The sequence below is a fragment of the Balearica regulorum genome, chromosome W, assembly GCF_011004875.1.
Source record: "Balearica regulorum gibbericeps isolate bBalReg1 chromosome W, bBalReg1.pri, whole genome shotgun sequence".
Lineage (NCBI taxonomy): Eukaryota > Metazoa > Chordata > Aves > Gruiformes > Gruidae > Balearica > Balearica regulorum.
Window position 1 is genome coordinate 10,037,001 of NC_046219.1, and position 26,104 is coordinate 10,063,104.

At 39.9% G+C, this 26,104-nt stretch overlaps 1 pseudogene; it reads left to right on the forward strand.

The window, feature by feature from the left end:
* On the forward strand, positions 1–26,104 carry LOC142599212 (soluble lamin-associated protein of 75 kDa-like; annotated as a pseudogene).

Sequence of the window (26,104 nt, forward strand, 5' to 3'; positions counted from 1 at the left end):
GAGCCTCGTGAACGCTGCCAGGGAGTCCGGCCACCGCCTACTTTCTCTCCTGCCACAGCCGCGGGAGGCTGCCTGGCCGGCTGAGGTGAGGCGCGGCGGGGATGTGAGGGGTAACTTACCGGGGCGTCCCGTTTCTCCACGCAGCCCAGCCGGGCCTGGCTAGGCGAGTAGAAGGACTCGGCGGCCGCCTGCTGCGGCCAGGGTAATGGAGGTAGGTCCGGCTCGCCGCGCCGATGGGCGCGGGACGTGCTGCCCACCGGGAGGCAGGTGGGCGGGCCGGAGCGGCTGCTACCTCGCGGCCCTTCGCGCCCGCCGTCGCGGCAGGCTCCGGCGCCAGGTGTCCGCTTGCACCCCTGCCGCTCCCTCCTCCCGCGGATGCCGCGCTCCCTCCCTGGGGGCAGTGCCCAGCCTCCGCCGCCCTCTGCGGCCATCGCGGCGCCGGGCAGGCTGGTGTGGCTGCGCTGAGCCCGCCGCCGTAGGAGCCGCCGAGGCCACGGAGAGGGGCAGATGCGGCTCTGTCAGGCTCGGGCGGGCGGTGGGGCCAGCCAGGCCTCCTCTCGGCTGGGCCTGCCGTCCCTCGCCTCGACTGATCTCCGCCCGGCGCGGAGCCCGGACGCCGTGGGGTGCGGGCCGGGCTATGCGCAGTGCCAAGTTTTGTGTGAGTTTTTAGGAAAACGGCCACGTTTTGGCCCAGGCCGCTCCATGTTGGGTAGGGCCAGCCATCTTTTATGGAAGCATCTATTGTAGCGTTGCAATTTATATATTATAGCCACATACGTATATAAGATCTATTATATATACATATATCTTTATGCATATATATGAAAATAAAAATTGCAATGCTGCAATAGATGCCTCCTACAAAAGATGGCTCTGTGTGCATGTGTGTAAAAATACATGTGGATGCATACAGTCTCACATATGCACTCACCTGGTCTCCTATATGACGTGTGGGGTTTTTTTTAATTTTATTTTGAGGTAGAGTTGATTCTTTCCTTTTAAAACAAGGGGAAGCATTTTGCCTAAGATATCCACTGATGCAGCATTGTTATCCTGCTTATGAAGTGTTAAATTCAGCCTGAGAAAGTGGGTTACTTTGGGTGCTAGAGCAAAAGGTTTTACTAGCGTTAATGGAAAACAAAATATACTAACTCGCTGGTTTTAGATACATATTAATGTCCTATTTAGAGGAAACAAAGAAGGATCTTTAAGCTGTGTTGGGCTGTGGTGTTTTCAGCATTAATAATGAGAAATTTGGAAAACTACCCTTTGGTGTGGAGACACTGTCCAGCTGATACTTGGTTTTGTGTGTGTGTGTGCGTGCAAGAGAGAGGAAGGAACTTTTTCTCCTTCCTGCTTAAGTTCAGATACTTGTTTTGTGTGTTGGGCCACGCCATTGGTCATAGTCTGGTATATAACCCACCAGTTTTTAAGGGGAATAAGTATTGTGGCAGAGTGATCAGTAGAATAAAATCAGTGCTGCTTCACTGGAGGACCTATAAAAGATTGCTGCAGATCAGAATGATTGTGGTCTCTCCTCAAAACTTTTCCTATGGGAACTGAATGCATCTTCTCTCTGTTTCCTTAACCACACCAGAACCTTTCTTGTTTAATTGACCTCTGCTTGATTTAAATATTGAAGAACTTCTCACTTCTTGTCTTAACGGTGTCTAGTAAGAAACATTTTAGCACCTATTTCATAGAGGAAAACATCGGGGCAGAGAGATGCTTATACTAGAAATCTTTAAATTCAGGTGTTAACTTCAGCGATCATCCCAATTTCAACACTATTTTATGAATGAAAAGTTGCTGGGGACTCTGATATAGCAGACTGGTGTTTAAGTTGCTTCCCCAGTCTGATCTTACTTAGCATCTGCTCTGTGCAGAAGCAAATGTTTTACATCTTTACTGTTGTGGAAGATGCGTAATTAAAATGGGATTATACTGTACTTTTCCAATGAACTATCTCCAGCAATGCATGATCAAGACACACAGTACCAAGTCTTTTTGGAGTGTTTCTTAACCTAGCTCCTTTCCAAAGAGGCATTACTCTGACAAATTACTTGTAAAATACTCTTAATTTCTTCTGTATGGATATTAAGATAGATAACATCACTTTAATTATTAAAAACCAGATTTATTTATTTTTTAATTCTTATTAGTATTGCAAAAAATAACATAACTCAGAACAAACTTAAAACTCTCCTTACTTATCCAAACATCTTATCTGTGCAGGTTGGTTTAAATACTTGTAATTGCACACCTATTATGGTGCAGAATCTTTGCCAGTGAAAGACGGATGAAGTTCACTTCAGTGTTAAGGCTGACATTTAATAATGTTTTTGTTTTTATTTTTAAATGTGAAAAATGGAAATGTTTGATATGAAATTGTTAAGAGAAGAACGTGGAATTTGGTGGTATTAGAGAAAATCATCGGAGTAGAAGAGCCCTTTACTTGCTTATTTTCTTAGGTATAGTAAGGCTTGGTTTATCAATATCTTGTACCAATCAATGCATATCAAGTAGTAGTAATTATTTCAATGTGTTACCAATTACATTTTTAAACTTCAAATACAAATAGTATTATTACAGCTGAAGTGAAGTGTACTTATGCTTTTTTTCACATTGCTATTCCTTATATATTTCTATATTCAAGTTACTAGCTTCTCATTTCCTCACAGATAAATACCTTCCTCCAGCCTCACAAGGTTGTAACCTAGTCATCAAATTGTATCAGCTATACATCCCAGAAAGCCTTTATCATCCTTTGATCTGTGAAATGTAAAGTTTTGGGCAGGTATGGTAGAGCTGCATGCTTTTCTTTGGAACTGTTTTCATCAGTGAATGAGTCTTGAATAGTCATTTTGTAAACTGGTTATAAACAAACGAAAAACTTTTTCATACAATAGAAATGGGTTTAAAAAAAATTCAAGCAAAATTCAACCCTCCTCCCAAACTTCTGCTTCCAGCTGTTTCAGTATGGATTAAACAATCCTGAGTGGAAAGGCCTGCTTTAATGTGTTTCCCCTACTGCATTGTTTTAAATATGACTGAAATGGCATATGCATTGTCTTGATAGCTCTTCTCTGGCATTTTTGCAGTTTTGTTTGCTATTGCTGACTTTCAAATTTGTTTTTCAAATATGGGTTGTTCCTCTCTTGGTCCTGTACTTTATTTTTGTAGTAAAATACTATCCTATGATTTTATTATTACTGTAGAGCAGGGGACCTGCGTGTTCACAGTGGCAGTGTTTCTCTCTTCTGCTTATGGTTAGAGCTTGTTTATGGGCCAGGGTGAATTGAATTCACTGTTACCCTTTCTTCTAGGCTTCATCAAAACATGTAAAGTAAGGGTGGTTAAATAGGTTTCTTTAATTCTGTGGAATGGCTGAAGAGGAAGAATAATTGGTAAAGGTGTGGTCTCTGTCGAATCAGTAGCTCCTGAGGCAGTGCTAGAAGAATACACCTTGTTCAGAAGTTCTAGCAATAGTGGTGGTTGTGAGCCTGTTGCTGCACTGGCATTTCCCAAGCACTGAATATCGATGAACTCCGAATGTTATGGAATGCTGCATTAACCATAACTGATTTTATACTTCTGTGGGCTTTTTTTTTTAATGAGCTTGTAGCATCTCCTGTTCACAGTTGAAATGCTTTTGGAAACAACCAGTTGGTAGGCACACTAACTGGCCAGTTGTAGAGAGAAGTTCTGAACAACAACTCTGTTTCTTCAGAGAGAGATTTCAATGCAAAGTCTCCAAAATAAATGAACTCCTCCTTCCCACTGTTATCTTTTGGGCTGTTTACTATTTATTTGCTTATCTGTGGCTTCAAAAACATCAGCTGGAATGGAGATAAGTGAGCCTGCCACCTCAAGGCAGTATGTGGTCTATTGTAAACGTGCTGCAAACAGGGGGGTTGTGAGTTGGAAATCTGCCACGTTTGGGTCTAGGGGGATCTATGGGCTAAACCCTTCCTTGTCTGCTTATAAACGTAGATTGGGTTCACGTATCATTTTACAGACTGGGTGTTAATAGGCACCATCCTAATTAAATGCCTGGAGCATTTCTCCTTTCCAACTTGGACATAGAAGGCTCTAGAGAGCAGCAGAGGGAGGTGTTCAACAGTCTTAGTTACATGTTTAGTAGGAATATGTGATAAACTGTGCCTCATATCTCTCAAACTATCTGCAGTAATAATGTTGCTTATTTCTCAAGATGATGGCATTCCCTGTGGATATGTTGAACAGCTACAGTCATGAGGACTTGGAGAGCTCTGCAGAGGACTACTTGTCTGACCTTCGGTGTGGGGATCCATGTTGTCCTGAATTCTTGTCCCTGCCAGACCGTGGCAAAGTAAGAACTAGCAAATACCTTTGTCCCAGTTTTGTTGATATACTTGTAGATTTTAAATATTTAAAATATCCAGTCCATAACTATTGAATTACATCATTATTTTAGCAAAGCTTTTATATTTTCCAAATTCCTGTTTGTGTGTTAAGCTCTACTTTTTTCATTTTGTAATTGGGTTTAAATTTAGGTGTCAGTGACTATTTGCTGCTTCTAGTCAATGGATCTGTATGCATTAAGTAATTTTAAAAAGCCCCAAATTTAACATCTCAACTGATGAGTCAAGCTCTTTCCTAAAAACACTAACTCAGAGTCACAAAAATCTATCATCATAACTAAGGGGTTCATGATTTACTGAAGCTAACTGGCTCTCTTTGTATCTCAGTCCTTCAGTGATCTTCATGGTTGGGTTCAATTCCTGATCAGCAAGTTTCACTAATTTTAAAAACAATTCTTTTCTTTTTATCTGAAATATTCCCTGCTGTTGTTGGGAGCTCTAGTAGAGGCTGGTTGTGACACTTCATGTTTTAAACACTTATCCCTTAAGTGATAAGTTAGTTAATGTTGCTTCTGTCTAGATGAGCATTTCTAATAGAACTAGTACCAATAAAAGCAATGGTGTATAACTTCAATGAAAAATAAGTGAGCTGAGAGGATTCTCTGTGGGAACAAAAGGTCAGTGCTGCAGATTCCTTGGCAGAAGCAGAGTCTTGAGTACTTTCCTGCATTTCTGCAGGTGCTGTGTACCTAAATATTTGTTTGTATTAACATCATTGTTTGTGGCATAGCATATCCTAATCTTCTTAAATTGGATAAGCAAGTCTGTCTACCACACCATTAATGTCTGTCTAGTTTTTATGCATTAATTAAATATTGAAAACATGCAAATTTAAATATCAAAATGCTTTTTCACAAAGGTTCTCAGCTCCTGAAAGGGGGATTGGTTTGACCCTTTTCACGTTGTTCCTGAGAAAGTCAAGCAGACAAATTTGGAATTTCTAAAATGTGTGCAATTTAAGGGAAGAAAATGGTTTTGAATTCAACCTTCCCAGCTTGGCATGTTAGGGCTCATGTTAACAAACAGCAGTTTCGCTGTGCCAGTTTGTTTCTGTGCCTGCCTGCTTGCTTCGTTCTTCTGTCAGCTTTGACAGCTTGTGTAGCTGGGGCAATTGAAGTGATCATACTGCTGGCTCCTTGCACACCTTACTTCAGTTGTGCACATAAAAGCAAACTGCTGACAGCAGAGAGCTGTAACAGTATAAATTGCTGTAGCTAAATCTGCCAGAGCTTGAGAGTCAGAGCTCTCTATAATGTAGTCTGTCTTTAGGAAGAAAACGTCTAAAGTAAGGGCCAAGGTCTGATACTTGTCTTTTACAGTTAACTGTTAAGCACTCAGTTTTCAACATTCATCTTGCTTACCATGCTAAACATTGTCTGTATATTTTACTAATGTTGTATTAGCAAGAGTCTATTGAAGTATTGTACGTTCTTGTTTCAGATTCCTATTAGATTGTGAACTGTAGGCTTTGCTCCTCTTTATGATGGAGGGCAGACACACAAAGTTCTTGCTTTGTTTGCACCAGAGGACTTGCTCACAGGTTTCATTTTAAGATTCTAATCTGTGTGTTGCTGTTTCTTTTTCTGTGACAAATACATGTAACCAGGCCCTTGCTCATTCCATGCTAGTGTAGCTTATAACTTTGCCACTTTTGCATTTGTTGTTCGGTGCCTTCTTGTTCTCGTACTATTCTTGTTGTTGTAAATTCATATAAACAAGTGATAAAACCTTGCTTGCTAATCAGAGTAGAACTGAATTTGGAACATATGTAGCAAAATAACATGATGGTCATCTGAATCCAAGTACAACATGTGTCTCTTGATTGTTTTATGTATACTTCACCTCTCCAAAAGGAATTTATTGAGCATTCGTAGAATCTATTTATTTGCCTGTGAATTTAGATGCTCTTTATTAGCAGTGATTGATCAGCATCAAATGTAAATTTGTCTTTACCTTCAGGTCCTAACATAGCTCTGACCAAGGTGACATCTCACTTTTTGGGATTTGTTTTTTTTCCCCTCCTTTTCTCCCTTCTTTTCCAGTCCTTCATGTTTCCTTCTCTTTCCATATAATGCCATGTATATGATTGCTAAGTTTGTCACAAATGCCCGTGGATCAAACTCTTCCTGATTGCTAATCACATGACTATCGGCTTTTTTACATTTATCTGGCTCCCTAAAACTGGCACAGTTTCAATATCAGTATCCATTAACAAGCCAAAACTAAAATACATGTATGAATGAGATTCTTCTTGACAGACCCAGTTTTTAGTGGAAGGAGGTGTTAGAGCACAGTGACGCAATTCCTGTATGTCATGCTACACAAAATCTGAATTTGGTTTTATTGTTCTCAGTTTTCAAACAAGTTTTGGACCAGGGAGCGTTTGTAGTGGGTTGACCTTGGCTGGCTACCAGGTGCCCACCAAGCTGTGCTCTCGCACTTGGGGGGGAGTAGCGGAGAACAAAGGCGTTCGGTACAGAGGTGCGGGGGGTCTGTTTAGCTTTACTGAAGCTAAATATTGGGCTGTGAAGGCTCCCCCTCACCCCAGGTGTCACTTAGTTGATTGAGGAGTAGATTGTCAGGCACCACATCTGTTAAGATGAGCAAGCTGCTCATCCCTTGCCTTTGTTCAGGTCCAGTGCTTATCAGTACAAGATGAGCAAGAGCACAGATTGAGCAACTTGCTTAAGTCAGACCCCGCTACTCTGCCAACTCACAGTGACCCTGTATTCGGCACCAAGAAGTCCGGCGTCCCATATGATCCACCCTGTGACTTTAGTCACAACTTGCCAAAAGGACCATCATATAATTTGGATTTAGGTGGGTTGAGGGATCCATCTCCCGTGTTTTTGTTCTTGTAATTTTCAATAGGGGATGGTATTAAAGGGACATATTCAGGATCACAGACTTGAAGCATCCTAACTCATGTAGTTACAGCTCTAGTTATCATAGTTTTCACACATGACAATCCAATTCCAACAATAACAATCATTATGATAAACATTAATGCATACTGGATTAGATTCTGAATCCATCCACTCACTTTTAATCCAAACCAACTGAAAACCTTTGAAATCCACCCAGTCCACTGCCAGTCTCTGGACTCACCCAGTCCCCTACCAGTCTCCAGTTTCATTTTCTCATGGAGCTCGTGGGTCTGGTCTGCAATTTTTCTCATCTCATCCATTGCTTCGTGCAAGGTAACAGACACATTTGGAATTGACACACAGCAGGTTTCATCAGGATAGGTGTTATTTAGCCACCCACAAACACCATTCTCCTTCAGTAGTAGTATATGCAAGGCCAATCGATTTTGTAAGGTCATCTGTGAGGTTGCTTGTAGCTGGGTGTTGCTAGCCTCGATGGCAGTTCGTGTCCAATTAGCAAGAGTCTCTACTTGCCACGTTAGATTTTCTATATAAAGTCGATTGTTAACTATTACTGTCCAGTGACCCCAGAATGCTTTCATGGCTAAATGTATCCTCATTCCCGGTGTATAATAACTTGGCCATGATGTGGGGGGCAATAAGTTTCTCTTTGTTTTGTACCCTCTTACTTTCGTCAATGATTGAGTGTAATTAAAAGCTGTTGTAGGACATAAACTTGGAAGTCCTAAAGTGCATTCCAACCCATCCCAACAGGGTTGAATGTAGTCCGATATCAGTCCATCAGAACATACCCATATGGTCTCAGGTGGTGCAGGTAACATTAGAGTGGTACACGTACTGTTTTCTACTACGCTACGCGTGGAGTGTCCATTCCTATAATGTCTCGTAGGGATTCTACATTTACCAGAATTGTACACTGACCAGACGGTGATGTTTCCAGGCGTCACCTCCTTTTTACAGTCTGGTGCTGGCCCAGGGATTGGAGCACTATAATTATGGCACAGACATATACTTCTTAAGGCATGATAGAGGTCTGAGGCAAACCGTACCCATAGATAATCATCAATATTGGAGCAATTTATTTTGTTGGTACAATTCCATAGCCTGTCTGGTCCCAATGGCGTGGTATATTGGGGTCTCCTCACCCATTGTTTAAAACATCTTTTGTGGTCAGTGGTGGTCCGTATGCAAGATAAGTTATTAGACTGTGGGCCACAGTCAGATCCATACTTAGAAGGAAACTCAATACACCATTCAGCTTCTACTGGGACATTATATTGGAATGTAATGGGCAAACCCCAGAATGGTCAAGGAGGCTGGTTAAGCCAAGGTACCTCAGTGCAACTGACATTTGCAGGTACATTGTTGTTATCAGCTGCTCTGTGTGGGTTTATCCAAGGATTCTGTGGCCAATATTGCATAGTGCAATTGGTACCCCATATATTGCTAAGGTTGAGGCCCAAGGGATATGTATAGTTTAAAGTAGTATTTTCTACATTCATCCATGTTAAGTCTTGTATTAGAGTGTCATTTCTTTTCCACAGATCAGACAGTGCTCCGCTTAGGTCAAGAGGAATCACCATAAAAGGGAGTCCCTCCACAGGGGTTGTTGGCATCATTAAGCAAGTAGTACCCTGAGTCCACTCCATCATCCTAAAAAATCCTTGCATTAGCTTAAAAGCAGTGTTGTCCTGTAGCATTTCTAGGGTTCTTTTACTTCTTCGGTCATAGTCTCTATGGATCACACACACAATTACTATACCTAACACGTACATATATATTAAACTTATCCTAAAACTACTCACACATAATAGGCTCATAATCAAAACTTTGGTTGCCACTTAACAGTAAATAGTACAAACAGAACAACAGTAATGATGAACACAGTTAAGCCTGGAATATATTCCAAACCAACACCCTGATAAATACACACAAATTATTTCAACTATGGCCCCAAACAATATCACAGTTTTGTTAGCTGTGGCCATATTAAAATTTTATTTCCAGATAAGTATGAGGATCAGAAATAGAAATATGCAACAAATAAGCTGCTCATCCCTTGCCTTTGTTCAGGTCTGGTGCTTATCAGTACAAGATAAGCAAGTTGCTCAATCTGCACTCTCGCTCAAGTCAGACCCCGCTACTTTCTGCTGGCTCACAGTGACCCTGTATTCAGCACCAACAAATCTGGCATCCCACAACCATGGACCTCCATGGGCTGCAGGGGGACAGCCTGCCTCACCATGGTCTTCTCCACAGGCTGCAGAGGAATCTCTGTTCCAGCACCTGGAGCACTTCCTCCTCCCCCTCCTTCTTCACTGATCTTGGTGTCTGCAGAATTGTTTCTCTCGCATATTCTCACTCCTCTCTTCTGGCTGTTGTTGCACAACAGTTTTTTCCCCTTCTTAAATATGTTATCACAGAGGTGCTACCACCGTTGCTGACTGGCTCAGCTTTGGCCAGTGGTGGGTCCATCTTGGAGCCGGCTGGCTCTGGCTCCATCTGACATGAGGGAAGCTTCTAGCAGCTTCTCACAGAAGCCACCCCTGTAACCCTCGCTTCTACCAGATCCTTGCCATGGAAACCCAATACAGCATTGCGTATGGGGAGGGGGGGCAGGCATGTATAGCACCACATGTTGTTTTAATGAATATGTTTCTCTTTGGAATTGTAAGAATCACTAACTTTTTATTTCCCCTTGTTTCTTTCAAGCTGTAGCCTTGTATCTTGCTGACCAGTGGTGGTCAACTGATGACATTGTGAGAACATCTGTCCCTTCTAGAGAGGGGCTTCAGCAGGTAAAGTGCTTCAACATTCACCTAGTAATTATTCTTATCCTTCAAGATAATAGCAAGTAATGGCAAATAGGTAGTGTGCGAGATGTTACATGTTTTCATTTCATTCAGAAATGAGTTAGCTGACTCATGTCAAAAGCAAGGTCAATGGGAATAGAGGAAGTAGGTACTAGGGGGAAGGGTTGTGAAGACAGTGTTTAGAGAAAGAGGGACTCTTGTACAGTAGCTTCATATGCAAGCTGTTTAGATGTTAATGATGTTAAGAAGAGTTTTTTCCTTACTCTTTAGAACATAGTATGTCTGATTGTATTGAAATGTCTTAGTAGAGTGGTGTATTCTATCATAGCAGTACCTATTGGTCTTATCAGGAGACTAGTAAGCTAAAAATATTGAAAGGAACCTGTCTGATAGAGGCAAGTTGGAGCTGGTGGCCTGCAGTGGTGATACATGAGGTTTGGGGAAAGTAAATTGCCTGGTATCTGCTTTATTGCTCATCATTGAGCTGTGTTACCATTACTGACACCTATGTAGTGTGGAGTTTTGGGTTCTTCCAAAACTGGAAACCTGTATTTTTCCAGGAGTGTAATTCATATCTGGGCACTCATCTTTGATTATGGTATTTAAATTTACTTGAGAGAATTTGGCATGTAGCCTTGTTTTCAGTGTGTTTTATAATGGTAGGATGGTGAGTAAATCAGGAAAGCTGAGTCTTTTACAGGTAGGGTAGCTGAGACTCGGGCATTGGGAAGGGAACATGGTTTCTCCATTCTTCCTTCACAGTGGGTAGGATAGTGGTGAACTTTTAAATTTCATATGTAAAAGGAATCCTGCAGAACAGAGAAAAGGACATTGAATTACTTGTTTCATGCCACAGAAACTGTTGTAACTAGTTCTTTCACTGCATCATGTCCTGTTGTCTTGCCACACTATCGGCAGAGATTGATTGTGCCAAGTCCTGCTACCCTGTGAGGCTCATAAATTCTTCTTTGTAGGACTCCAATTGCCTGCCAGCCTGAGAAATCTGAGGCTGGCATACTGCTATTGTATGTGGTGAATGTTTCTTAAATCCAAAAGTAGTTTTGAGTTAAAATCAAAACATTCCCGCCACTACCCTACTCCCAGCACTTCTCTCAACTTTTACCCATTGGATTGGGAGTGACATTGAAGTTGTGAAATATCCTCTGTCTATGGTAGTGCTTCATACTTAACCTATTGCTATGGCTTCAGAGCATCTCCTAGGCCTCAAACCCCAGAGCTTCATCCTGCTTTAGCATTTACAGCTTCTCTTGACTCTGCAGCTGTGTTAGCTGGTAACTTTGAAAAATAAGGTTTCTGATGTGTGAGTATCAACTAAACTGACCACTCTTCTAAAATGTTTTTCTGTGTTTCCTTAGGTGAAGTCTGTTGGAGAGAGAGTAGTTCTCCATGTTCTGAATCGAATTATCTATTGGAAACAAGAAATAGAAACAAATGAGGTCCCATTTCTCTGTCACGGTAGCAATGACTATGCTAAGATCATGTGGAAAAAAGGAGAGACTGCTGGGTTCTATTCTGTTAAACCTACAGGTAACACACTTGCCTATTGTGGGATTTGGGAGGGGTAGAAGGGGGGAGATAGGAAGCTTATTTGAAGAATATTGTTTAGTAGACTTTACAAGCCTTGCAGGCCTAGTGAGTTGGTGTTTTCTTGAATTCATAAGAAGTTAGATTGCAATTAAAATTTCTGGCTTAAATGCTTATGTCCTTTAGTAATCTAAGAAACTTTTTAGATTCCTTCATATTCTACAAAATAGATTTAAAACTGTAGAAATGAGGTATATCTGAAAGCTTTTTTCTTTTTTCTTTCTCCTTTTTTTTCTGTAGAACAATTGTTTACTGTTAGATTGGGCTATGCTTGGGGTTTGTTTGTTTGTTGGTTTGTTTTGAGGGTTTTTTTTTTTTCGGGGGGGGGGGAGTGTTTGTGTGTTTGGTTTTTTACCTAGCTCCTGTTTATCTGAAATGATTGTAGAATCAGATGTCATTATCACTTAAACATTTTATAGCATTACAACATAGAAACTTTGCTCACAGGCACAAGATTCATCTATACTTGGTGGTAACAAAGAGATGCCCTTTCCTTCCACACATGCATTCCCTCAGAGATTACAGTTTAGCTAGCAGGTTTATGTCATTAATGGTACAGATTTTCTGTTGTTTTTCTAAAACATTATAATTTCCCTTTAGTTATTTTGGACTTAATTGTGTTTTTCAATTTTTGCTGAATAAAATTTGGTATTTGAGTAGGCTGTTTAGCATGATGATAGCACTGTGTAGAATATCAACTTTTGGATCAAGAAGAAACAATCTGTCATTTTTGTTTTATCTCTAGAGAGAGTTAATGAATCGAAGATTAATGATGGTACTGGAGGCTCGCTGGAGACTTCTCCTGTCTGACATACATATATGCCTTTGGAAACTGTTAAAAATACAACTGTAAACTGTCTTGATCACTGACCTATTCTGGTCTGGCAATCAAGATAGGAAAGCAACCAGCTAATTTGTTCTGATTGTCTTTGTTATCTTTTTGTGGATTTTTTTTTTAAAGAAATGATGCATTGCATAATTTGTATAATTCTCAGTGTTCTTTTTAATGTAAAAAAAAAATGCTGTAGCATGGTGGTCACAATCGTAGAATCATTTAGGTTGGAAAAGACCTTTAAGATTATAGAGTCCAACCATTAACCTAACACTGCCAAGTCTACCACTAAACCATGTCCCTAAGCACCCCATCTACACCTCTTTTAAATACCCCCCAGGGATGGTGACTCAACCACTTCCTTGGGCAGCCTGTTCCAATGCCTGACAACCCTTTCAGTGAAGAAATTTTTCCTGATATCCAGTTTAAACCTCCCTTGGTGCAACTTGAGGCCGTTTCCTCTTGTTCTTTCACTTTTTACTTGGGAAAAGAGACCGACACCCACCTCGCTACGACCTCCTTTCAGGTGGTTGTAGAGAGAAATAAGGTCTCCCCTCAGCCTCCTCTTCTCCAGACTAAACAACCCCAGTTCCCTCAGCCGCTCCTCATAAGACTTGTTCTCTAGACCCTTCAGCAGCTTTGTTTGCCTTCTTTGGACACACTCCAGCACCTCAATGTCTTTCTTGTAGTGAGGGGCCCAAAATGAAACACAGTATTTGAGGTGTGGCCTTACCAGAGCCAAGTACAGGGGGATAATCGCTTCCCTAGTCCTGCTGGCCACACTAGTCCTGATACAAGCCAGGATGCTGTTGGCCTTCTTGGCCACTTGGCCACGCTGCTGGCTCATGTTCAGCTGGCTGTTGACCAGCACCCCCAGGTCCTTTTCTGCCAGGCAGCTTTCCAGCCACTCTTCCCCAAGCCTGTAGTGTTGCCTGGAGTTGTTGTGACCCAAGTGCAGGACTTGGCACTTAGCCTTGTTGAATCTCATACAGTTGGCCTGTCCAGATCCCTCTGTAGAGCCTTCCTACCCTCAAGCAGATCGACACTCCTGCCCAATTTGGTGTCATCTGCAAACTTACTGAGAGTGTGCTCAATCCCCTCGTCCAGATCATTGATAAAGATATTAAACAAGACTGGCCCTGTAACCGTAGGACAGGGGGCCGTAGTTTGTAACCAAGGTAATAGGTAATGAAGCTAACTAACCATGGCAATTGGCAAGATGACCGTGTCAAGATACAATGCTGCTATGTTCCTTGTACAGTCCCTACCCAACCGGACAATAGGCCCGGGAATATTAATCTTATAAAGTAAGTTGCTATGGACAGGTGCAGGTGCACCTGCACAACAAGGATACTGCGCATGCCTGCATGAAGGGGGTCATCCAGCGGACACAGGTGCAAGACCACTGATGACCACCAGAGACCCCTGAGGACCACCGACTCAAATCACTGAGCATGCGTGATGGGGAGGAGAATATGGAAATGAATCCTAGAAATGATTATCATAGAATCACCTTTTCTCGGGAAAATAATGAATATGTATATTTTGATTCTATATAACCTGTGTGTTGGTGATCACCTGGCATGCACGTTGGGTGGAGCTATCCCCCGTGCATCCAGCGCTGCAATAAAGAATGCCTGCTTTTTAACACTACATTGGTGTTACGAGGTTTATTCCCGGATTTCGGTGACAGCCCCAATACTGAACCCTGGGGGACACTGCTTGTGACCGGCTGCCAACTGGATTTAACTCCGTTCACCACAACTCTCTGGGCTTGGCCATCCAGACGGTTTTTTACCCAGCAAAACGTATGCCCATCCAAGCCATGAGCTGCCAGCTTCTCTAGGAGAATGCTATGGGAAACGGTGTCAAAGGCTTTACTAAAGTCCAGGTAGACAACAGCCACAGCCTTTCCCTCATCCACTAAGCGGGTCACCTTGTCATAGGAGGAGATCAGGTTAGTCAAGCAGGACCTGCCTTTCAGGAATTCATGCTGACTGGGCCTGATCACCTGGTTGTCATGTACATGCTGTGTGATGGCACTCAAAATGATCTGTTCCATAACCTTCCTTGGCACCAAGGTCAAGTATCATTTGCATTGCAGTGGTTTTTGTTGTGGTCTTATAAAGCTGGAAATTAGAATAGTGGTTCTATTTTTAGTCTAGAATGGGGATGCTTGTGTATGTGGCACTGAAGTCTTGCTATACTCATGCTCATTTGTTATAGTTTTCATGATGCTCTCTCATTTACTTGTCCTAAGTTAGCAAACACTGAAGGCATTATCAGTATTTGACCCATATTTGATTGTGTGATGTACTCTCCAAATGAGTATCCCATGTGGAGAAAGACAGCTGTGGATATAGATCAGATGGTTAGGAAAGAGTGGTGGAGCTTGACTGGTATCCCAAAAGGTACCTAAGTAATGTAACTTCTTTGCCCACATTTTCCTTGCTTGAAAAATGAAGTTAAGCTTATGTTCATTGGTCTCAAAAGTACAAGGTTGCGAAGACAAGCTATCTTGTATAGATGACTGTGTGCTTCTCTTTGGCCTGTTTAGAGGAAAGGGCTGTTTTTAATTTATTTTTTTTAACGTTATTGACACTGGCAAAATGAGGGTCTGAAAATGGATTGGATAGTTGACGTGCTATCTTAATGCCATTATATGGTATCACTTTGTCACCACTGAGTCCATAGCTACCCTTTGAATCCTCTGATGCTGAAGTACATAGGTCTTGTGATAATCTATTTCATCTTCATTTAATTATGGATAATGTATTATTTATGGGAGAATTTCAATGTAAAACATCCTAGGATTTTTTGTGGCTTCACTTAAACAATTGGAATTATTGTTTTAGTCCTTAAACAAGAGCTGAATTGTAGTTTTCATATTTGTCCTGAGGACTTATATAATCTACATAAAAGTGCAATTCAAGAATTTTATTGTCTCCTTTTCCCTCCTTCTTTTTTCAGCTTCATTTTTAGTATGGTTTTCCTATGGAATTGTATAGTGAGATTTCAAAGTGAGCCTTTCCTTTCTATCTTTGCTGTTCTTTTTTGGTACTACTGGACTGCTTTAGCAGGCTCTTTCTAACATATTAATCTATGATATATCTTGGCAACATTATGAAGACTGCCCAAACAGCCAATAAATGTCTGATAGCAATTATTTATTTTTAATTAATATTATACATTATTTTATAACTTTAATATAATTTTATATATTTATATGACTTATTATATAGTTTGATATAATTTTTATAAATTATAAAGGTCTTTATTTGAATATGCTGAAATCCATGCAACAACATGTTAATGCTGAAGTACTGATGGATTTCCCCTCCATTATTTCAGGAAGTATTTGTAGCTCTTCTCTTACTCAGAGTTATCAGCTGCCAGTGCTAGACACAATCTTTGTAAGAAAGAAACATCGTGGGAAAGACTTTGGGTAATCATGTTGGAAGACTTTGTGGATTCCTTTACTGAAGACGCTCTTGGCCTATGATATCCACTGTCATCCTTCATGTACGTAGGCAAGCTCTTTGATTTATTCTTCTGATCTTCTTTGTGCTTTCTTTACATGTCCAAATGAGTGCTGCTGTTCAAGCTCCATGTTTGTGTCTGCATCCTCTGTTTTTGTATTAAACGTCCTGCTCTTTAGCGAAGGTTAAAAATCCCGATTTGTTGAAGATGGTGAAGTATTTCCTGATTAGATTTTAATCCTCTGTATGAGGTTAGATTATTTGGTCTCTGTTAGCTTTCTGCTGCTGTGCAGTTTACTGCTATATTCCCCCCCCAAGCCTCCAGAGTGGGCTGAGGTGTTTCTGTGTATGATCTCCTAATGTATATCTTCTTTGTAGCACCTTTTTCTTGTTCACTCTTAAGCCTCACAAGGTCATTTAATTCATGCTTTCTCAGAACTTCTGGTCAAACGGGCATACTGTGTTTTAACATGGGTATAAGAAAGCATAGTTCTAATGTACAAGGAAAACACTTATGGCTCTTCCATTAACAACTCAAGAGGGTTATGTCAGCTAGGAAATGACACACATTTTGGAAATGATGTTGCTTGGGACTGTGTTCAGACAAGAAGCATTTCCTTTGTCCAGTTTCTCAAGGCCTACTCTCGGGCCATCTGTCAGGCTTATTTCTAGTAACATTTTCATCTGGCCTTCTTAGGCACTGGAAACTTTCTCCTTTTCCAAGTACCACTGTCTGCTGTTGGATGTGTCTAGACCTGGTTTGTTAGGCTTCAACCAGCAAACTGTCTTGAGCAGAAATTAATGAATAATCCATTTCCCTGGCCAAGGAATGATATGGCAGGGATCCTGTCCACTGAGATTATGCATCAGTAGTGAATCAAGTGAAAAATGGTAGTTTTCCTGGTATCTACTACAGAATAACATCAAAGCATTCCTCTCCATGCTGATGTTTAGTATGTGTATTGAGAGGAAAGAGGTGGAGGGACAGCAGAGAAGAAAACATTCCAAAAGTTAACAGTGAGTGGATGATAAACCATGCAATGGTAATGTGTTCGTGTTCCCAAAGAGTGCTTTTCAGAAGTGCCTATGATAACACGAGGTGACAAAAATCACTTGACTACATCCTCTGTCTAAGAGCCATTCCATCCTGGTTGGGTCTTGTGATTGGCAGGGACAGTGACCAGTGATGTTGTAAAACCCCAAAGTGGGTGCCTAGAAAAGAAGGAAAAAAAATCCCATCTATCTTTGTTTGCAGTTTAAGATAATAATGGAAAGTGCTTAAACTTGGAGAAAGGATTTATTGAGAAGGATGACTAGGTAGGGTAAAGCAATATTATGTTTATTTCAGACTGGACTGTTTTGTTGAACAGTTCTTTCTATGGTGGTATATGTGTATGATGGAAGATTGCAAATGAATTTAATTTCAGATAAACTTTAAAAACTAATATATGGATGAGTATATAGTGTATATATAGTAGTGTGTTTTTTCTTATGTTTGTTCAGCTTGTAAGCACTATCTTCAAGTACCCTGGGGACCTTTTGTGGGAAGTGCAGGGAGCAGGATGTTGGTTCCAGAGAACATCTATTACCACTGTATTGCAAAGGGAAAAGCTCAAAATTGCAGGTATGGATGCTTTGTTTTGTTTCTGACACTTTATAAAAGTTATACTGTAGAGTGTTTGTTTAACAGTGACTTCTGTGAACATTGCCCATGGAAACTAGCAGAAAGATTTTTATTTGTCCTGAGATCAGTGAGATCATATTTGGAATGGTTAATTGTTATATAAAGGTACTATAATTTTCCTCTTCCCTGTTTCCTCTTTTAAATCTTAACAACAGAGATATCTCAGAAAGAAAATACAAGTTTCCAAGCAGAGGATTATTTTTGACAGTCTGCAGTCTATTTTCGTCTGCAGCAGAATCTGAAGCAAGTGGACAAAAGACTGAGCTAGAAACACAGCGAAGTATGGGTACACAGACTGTTTTCCATATATTAAAAAGGCTTGAGAGCTTTAAAGAGTTGTTGTTTTTTTTTTTAAATAATCATATAATGTATCTTGTCCTATTCTTCTGACTTTAATTACCTGGTTTTTATATTCAGTAAATATTTTTAATTTCTACAAAAGAATACATTTCTGAAATGAAAATATGTTGGTTTTCAGCAGATTAGTATGCTTGATCAACTGTGTGTTATGCTTGCTTGATATTTCTATTTCAAGTTCTCAAAGAACAGTCCTGAGTTGTGCAGAGAGCTTGTACTTCTCATATCTCTTCACTTTGTCTAGGTGGCAGCCAGTCTGACAGAACCCATGGTTCTATCAGAGGTATCACCAGAAAGTGATAACTCTTTGATTGCTTAGTTACTAAAAAACATAACAAATGGTTTTTGTCCATCTCATTATAATTGAATTGACTCAAGTCTGGACTATATATAAAAGGCAAATGCTTTTGTTACTTTTTGGGTGGATGTTATGCTTCCCACTGAGGTAATACCGACGACTAAGCTGGGGTTAAAAATACACTTTTTTGGGGAGGGAGGGAGGTGTCCCATGAACATAGAGGAGTCTGTCACACCTGTCAGGGTCTAGTAATTTGAGCTGTTTGCTAGCAGCTTAGAGAAGGAGAGTATTTCAACTGGCTCTGAGATTAAACTGTCTAGAAAGGCTGTTGAACAGTAGAGTCATCGTAAGAGTGGAGAGAATGAGGAAAAGTGTTTATGAGAAGCTGAAAAGTCCTTGACTATTTGGCAACAACTAAAAACATCAATGTGTTATCAACATTGTTCTCATCCTAAATCCAAAACACAGCACTACACCAGCTGTCAGAAAGAAAATTAACTCTATCCCTGCTGAAACCAGGACATGTGTGCTTCAGGACTGTCTGTAGTATTGACATGACCATGCTCTCATAGAAGTCAGTGTTAAAAATAGGAAATAATGGTTGAATCGGTACTCTCAGCTCTTCGTATCTAAACTTTAGATTTATAATGTAAAAGTCAAATGTCCCTTTTCCCAGTTGAGAAAATTGGCATTTCCCGAAGCAAAACTGACAGCAAAGTAGTGATGTTTTTAGTCTCTAAATGATCAGAAGCAACAACTCTTAGTTATCTTTAATTTTTAACAGTGTCTTGAGCATCATCACTGATTCTAGAGTCGGATTCCAATAATGATAATATCATTATGTATCAGTAATGATAATATTAAAAAAAAAAGGAAATAATGGGGTGGTGGGGAAGAACAAGAGGCAAAAGAGCTCTAGGGAGAGGGAGCTCTGACACAAGCAGCCTCTTGTGCTGACTGTACATGTAATCTGCATTACTGCTGAATCACTAAGTTCTATGTTGGGTTTTTTTTTCTTGTCTGATCTCTCCCTTTTTTCTTTTTTTCTTTTAAGATAACCCATGGGCTGCCATATTTTATTGCATACCACAATAAAAATAAGACTACAAAATAGAATACAAGTATAAAAAAAAAAACAACTGTCCTGATAAACTTTGTCAACTACTGTAGTACAGTCCCTTGGGTTTATACAAAAAGGAAAAACAAAAAAAAAATCAGAAAAAATACTTCTAGCATTTAATTCTGTGGACATCTGTTATAAACTGAATGGTTAGGAAAAAACTTGGTAGTGTTGTTTATAACATCAGGTTACTTTGAAGTCTGATCCTCTATGTTGAGATCAGAAAAAATATTCATGCTTGTAGTAAAGATAGTAAAAAGTATGTAATCTGTTGAGAGATAAGATACATACATACATATAAGTATCTTAAATTAAGAATGGTTATAGCTGCTCTTCCATAGGATCATTACTATGAAATAGTGCTTTAGAAAGATGCAACCACAGGTAGGGAGATGAAGGTATTTCAGTCAATTCAGAAGTTTTTGGAATAACATTAGCCTTGCTTTTGCTTCACAGGCTGACTCTCAAACAGGTAAAGAATCAATAGATGTCCATGCAAGCACATCTGAAGGTAAGAATAACCTTGATTATCAGTATTGTGATTACTGTGGATTAGTAGACTAGCAGGCTCTTTTACCACTTTCAAGCTTAGCATATTCATCTGCAAAGTGTATAAAAACCAAACCAAACCAAACCACCAAAACAAAAACAAACCCCCCCCCCCAAACCAAAACAAACAAACAAACAAAAAAACAACCCATGCCTTCCTCTAAAGTGCTGAGGCTCAACTCATAAACATTTTGAGGTCTTTGGATAAAATTGTTATGAGTCTTGGTAAAGAGACTATGTGTGTATAATTAGAAAATAAGTACCACAGTGAAATGTTTTACTTGCGATCAGTTGCTTTAATGAAACTTTGGGAAGGAGGGAGGGGGAAATACGTGCAGATCTTACAGACTGCATTTGTTCACTTGCATTTATTTTGGGTTTTGTGTTTTGGTGGGATTTTTTGTTTGTTTGTTTCTTTTTCCTAAGACCCTGACATAACTCCTGTTTCAATTCGGACATGAAGCAGTCATTTAAAACGTCCCAGGATAGGAAAAAATAGCCAGGAATCTGAACCTGAAACTTCTCAAGGAAATGAGGAAAATGTTCTTCATGTGTCAGAAAGCAGGTAAAGGAGCCCTTTATTACCCTTTGATTATTTTTTTATTTTGTTGCTTGGGCAGTCACAAACTGTAGCGGTGTCTCCCAGTGTGCTAATTGGTATTTATTCTCCTTTTTTCCTATTCTGAGTGCTTGATTTTAAAATTACTGAAAACAAAGCCTGATGTGAGAAAGGAAATTGAGACATCACCTGAAGAGTGATTGCACCAAAATGTCTGGTGTCTCTGAAAGCTCAGTAGATATTGGAAATAACAATAAGAAAACAGTGAGGACTGAGGGTGTATGTACAAGGGGATGTGTTCTAACTGAGTCTGCATTAAGGGAAAACCATCTGTATTCATACAGCATAATTTCTTGCAATAGTATTTGTGGATACATGTTCAGTTATATTATGTGTGATCTTTGGAGAGAGGTCCCTTCCTGACGTCTTGTGGCATATTGCAGTAAAATAAAGCCTGACTTTAGTTTGGGAGCTGGTTACTGCTTATCACTTAATAACAAGAGTTACAGGGAGCCACCCGTCTTCAAAGTAAAACCCTTTGTTTAGACAAGTTCTGATGTAAAACCATCATATCCGAATTTACATCCTTAAAAAAAAGTCATCTCCAGTTTAAAGAATGTTATCCTGTGTAATAACTGTCAAGTGGGAATGTGAAGAATTGTACCACTTGTGTTCTATAACAGTTCATACAAGACAGGGCCTGAAGTACTAATTTGCGCTGGCTTCCATCCAGAAAGCAGAGCTGTGCCTATTTAAAATAAATAAATAAATAGCTCCTTCCTCCTTCTTCCTGTGTGTGGGTATATGTACACTTATAGACACACACTGCTTCTCTCTCTCTCTGTGTATTCTCTTAAACAAACCTACCCAAAATAACCCTCACCCCCAACAAACAAAAAAACCACAAACCCTCTTTTTGGGAACTAAAGATGACATGATTATTTTCTAGGAAATCCCTCAAACTTGTTCCATTAGCTTTCTTTAAACAGATAAAATTTGGTTTTGGGTTTGTTGTTTTTTGTGTTTTGGGGTTTTTTTGTTTGGTTTTTGTTTGGTTTTTTCGTTTTTTTTTTTTTTTTTCCCCTGTGAGGCTGAGTTCTTCAGCTAGCTACAGCCTAAGTTTTGCATTTAAATCGCTCTGTGGAACTACAGAGATACAGCACTGCTGTCCTGCACTGTCAGTGTGCTGCCCTAAGCTGGTTCAGAACAGGCAAAATGGCATGGTTTGACTCTGCTACAGGTTGAGAAATTCTTTGCTGTTACTATTAATTGGCTAGTTGGTATGTGAGAGGACTAGCCTGTTCTTGAACATCAGTATTTTGGGCCTTGCAAGGTGGAGTCAACAAGGTGCCACTATTCCTCTCAACAAGATGTGTAACATGGTGCTCATGAGCAGAGCTACAGTGAATTCTGATGGCAACAGGGCAGGATATCAGCTTGATTCTTCCCTTCCATACACATTAGCAAATGCAGCAGGGTCGCCTGTTAGGGACTTTCTCCTCTGGAATGCCTTCATCTCAAGACTGGCACCTAGGATAAAACCCTCCAATACTGCCTTTATTATGAGATTGTGAAGCAGCCTCCTGCAAATCGATTGTGTGTACTTTTTCTTTGCTTGTATATAATACTTCCAGTACATCTAAATTTAATCATCTCAAAAATGAGAGCTGAATGTTTGAGATGGTGTTACTACCTATTAGGTGCATCAGAACTTTGTCTTTAGCTTTTTGCTAATTTAATCTCTAGCTGATTGAATCTTCTTCAGCCTTGATGTGTTTATCACCTTGAATTCTTTTCCAGTCATGGTCCTTGTAATATATCTATATTCAATGATTATACAAGCATATCTGCTTATATAGCTCCATAATTTTAAACTGTTTCTTCAGTGAGGCTGGGAGAAGTTGCTTCCTTTCTCACCCCTTTGTGGCTTCCAAATATGTAATTGATTACTGCTTTCTAAATTTAAAATAACAAACACATTTCTGACTCTTATTCACATAAAATGGAAGTGGGATAGATGTCTTCATTTTATAATTGTCACAGCAATTTTGTTTAGTTAATGTATTTTTTCTAATTAGGAGTTAGCTGGTTTTAGATGTATTTTGTTTTCTGGATTTGTATTTCCTATGACAAGTATGTGATATAACAGTTTAAAATTGATCATGAAAGAATTTCTCTGCTGCTGAGATCACCAAAATTATGTATTAATCTAAAAGACTTAAAGGATATATCTTAATACCTGCTGCAGGCTGGAACTTTCTGCCCACGCATTTGAAAGCTCTGAAGACTTAGTAGAAGAACCTGAGGAGAATGCTGAGGAAATGATTGTTGAAAATGAGGACCAATCTGTATCAGAAATGGAGTTATATGCATCACCCCCTGAGAAACGGAGTGAGGAGGTGGTGAGCTGGATGTGATAGCAATAGCAGATAAGAAGTTTAGAATATAGCTACAGTTTTTTAAGTATGGTTCTTGATCCATGTGACTGTCATGGTTTAACCCGGCAGGCAGCCAAACACCATGCAGCTGCTTGCTCGCCTTCCCCCTCCCCTCAGTGGGATGGGGGAGAGAATTGAGGGGGGGGGGAAAGTAAAATTTGTGGGTTGAAATAAAAACAGCTTAATAGGACAGCAAAGGAAGAGAAAATAATAATGATAAAAAAATATACAAAACAAGTGATGCACAATACAATTGTTCACTGCCTGCTGACCAATGCCCAGCCTGTTCCTGAGCAGCGATCGCAGCCCTCTGGCCAACTCCCCCAGCTCGTATACTGGGTATGATGTCATATGGTATGGAATATTCCTTTGGCCAGTTTGGGTCAGCTGTCCTGGCTATGCTCCCTCCCAGCTTCTTATGCACCTCCTCACTGGCAGACCATGGGAAGCTGAAAAGTCCTTGACTTAGTATAAACATTACTTAGCAACAACTAAACACATCTGTGTGTTGTCAACATTATTCTCATCCTAAATCCAAAATGCAGCACTATACCAGCTGCTAGAAAGAAAATTAACTCTATCCCAGCTGAAACCAGGACAGTGACTATCAACTCTTTGATTTTTGTACCGATGCTAAATAAAGCTAGTATCAGGGAATATTCCTTTACTTATTTTGAATGATAGAGTTCATAGGACCTTCAGTAAGGTGAATTTCTAGCTTGTTTATCAACCTTTCTTAATTGATTTGTCCTATTCAAATATTGTGGAGAACTGAAGTAGGGTCAAGAGCTGATCCAGTATCTCTAATTTAAAAATTTTTCTTAGTACCTTCTTAGTAATTTCTAGGTACCTGAGCTAACTGCTTCTCAGATTAAGCTGCAAATTTAGATCACAGATACACCCACTAGTGTTTGGGAACAATAGTTGGGCATAATCTTGACTTAGAAATGTGATTTTTAGGAAACTCTGTCTGAACCTCTTAACAGTGAGGTAACAGAAGAAACTGGTAAGACCTCACTTATGGCTGAAAAGGAAACAGCAAATGAAGTTCTAGGTGGTGAATCAAAACTGCAGTCTGAGAGTCAAGGAGAAGAACCCTTCATGCTATTTGTTCCATTAATCCTTGAGTCTTCAGCAAAACCTTCAGAAGACACTGTATCAGAGGTGAGAGAATTGAAACAAAATATTAGGTCATCTTTCCTTCAGAGTGTACGTACCTTGTTGTTTTTAATTTTGTTAAGTAACAGATAGAAAGTAGCCCCTACCATCATATGAAATTCTTGGGAGCAGCAATTATTAGGCTAGATGATGTAAATCCATAAACAGAATACACTAATGTTTCTGTTTTAATATGCGGAAGTGGGACATATAAGTATGGGATACCAAAAAGAAAGATGCATTGCTCCAGTTTGCCTTGACAGTAATGAAACAGCTTTTTCTCACTAAAAATATTAGTTGGATATGAGTGAAAAGCCACATCCTTACTTTGTCTAGTAATTCTGCCCTGGTGAAGTGTACAAGCAATTAATTAATGGTAAAATACCCTTCTAAAACACAGATTTTACTGGGGGTTTTTTGTTTATAGCGCAAAAGCAGATTGTTATATGCTAGCAAAATGATAATTGTATCTGTCTAAAATAAAACACGTTTATTTTTTTCCCCGGGATTAATTTCAGAATGTCTTTACTGTACCTGAATAATCCATTGAATAATTTGAAAATAGGAGAGCAACTCTGGATATCAAATGCAGTTCACAAAATAGTCTTGTGCAAAAAGGAGAGGATTGGTTTGTTGACTGTGCACGTAGTCATGCTGAATGCCAAAATAGCCTCTGAGGTTGTTAACTAGGGGCAGTAGTTGTTCAGCCTCTTGTATCTTCAATTAATTGTCTCTTTGATTGTTTTGGCACCCTTCCCCTCCCCCTGCAGGTTTTAAATGCAAATGATTCAGAAGTGCTGACTGAAGAAAGCACATCAGTGGAGAAGGAGGGCACTGAAGAACACCACCAAAAATCTGAAAAGTCATCATCCACTGAAAATGCAGCTGCTTCAGCACTGAAGGAACAACCCTCTGATGATGACCTGCCCAACTCTATGGTAATTAAAGCAGCAGAAGAATCTGTTTCTGAAAATGTATTGCCCAAAACAGCTTCCTCAGTGGAAGATCAAAGTGAGGAAGCAGGGCACAACTCACAGGAGACCCCTGATGCTTTGAGTCAGAGCTCTTTGATAGTGGTTGAACTCAAGGGTGTTTCTTTTCAGCAGCCTTCTGGACAGGAAGTACAGAAGAACCAGTTGGAAGAACACTTGGAAGAGTCTACTGAGCAGACAGATTAGTACATGCAGACAATGGCAGAGCGGGCTGCTGACAGCAGCTCTGAGGAAGCAGAAATTGAGATACCCATTGTAGATTGGAGAAACTTGCGAAGAAAGGCCAAAGGTTACAAAGGTCTACCCAAGAAAAAAGGAAAGCCGGCTTAAAAATGAAATATTGATTGTTAATTCATATATTTGTAAGGAAGTTGTTATTTTGTGTAAAACACTAGGGTATAACTGAACTGTATGGGGGACAGGAAACACATGTTTAAAATACCGGGTTGGACTTCCTTTTGGGATTCATCACCTTTCTTCATGTTTTCTTGAATTTTTAACCATTAGTCATTGAGCTTCATCAGAGCATGAAAGTAAACAGCCAGTCTCCTCCTTTTATAAAGGATACATGCTGAATAAATACAGTTGTACTAGCAAAGGGAACAGCTTGTATATTTGAGGTGGCAGTCTTGGAAGAAAAATGAAGTGTGAAATCCTGGTGCCACTAAGATCCCTTAAATTACCATAGATTTCCACAAGGCCAGACATCACTCTAGTATTTGTTTAATAACCTTGTGTTTCTCTACTGTGGGGAGAAGCAGAACACAAAAAATCCTTCCTTGCTTCTTGTTCCCTCCCTATAGACTTTCTCAGATGAGATTAAAAGAATGTAAGATTCTGTAATTCTAGGTCTCCAAATATATAAGAAGATATAACTTAGATCAAAACAACATAAGCAGCATTTGTCTTTCACGAGAGTCAGACTCGAG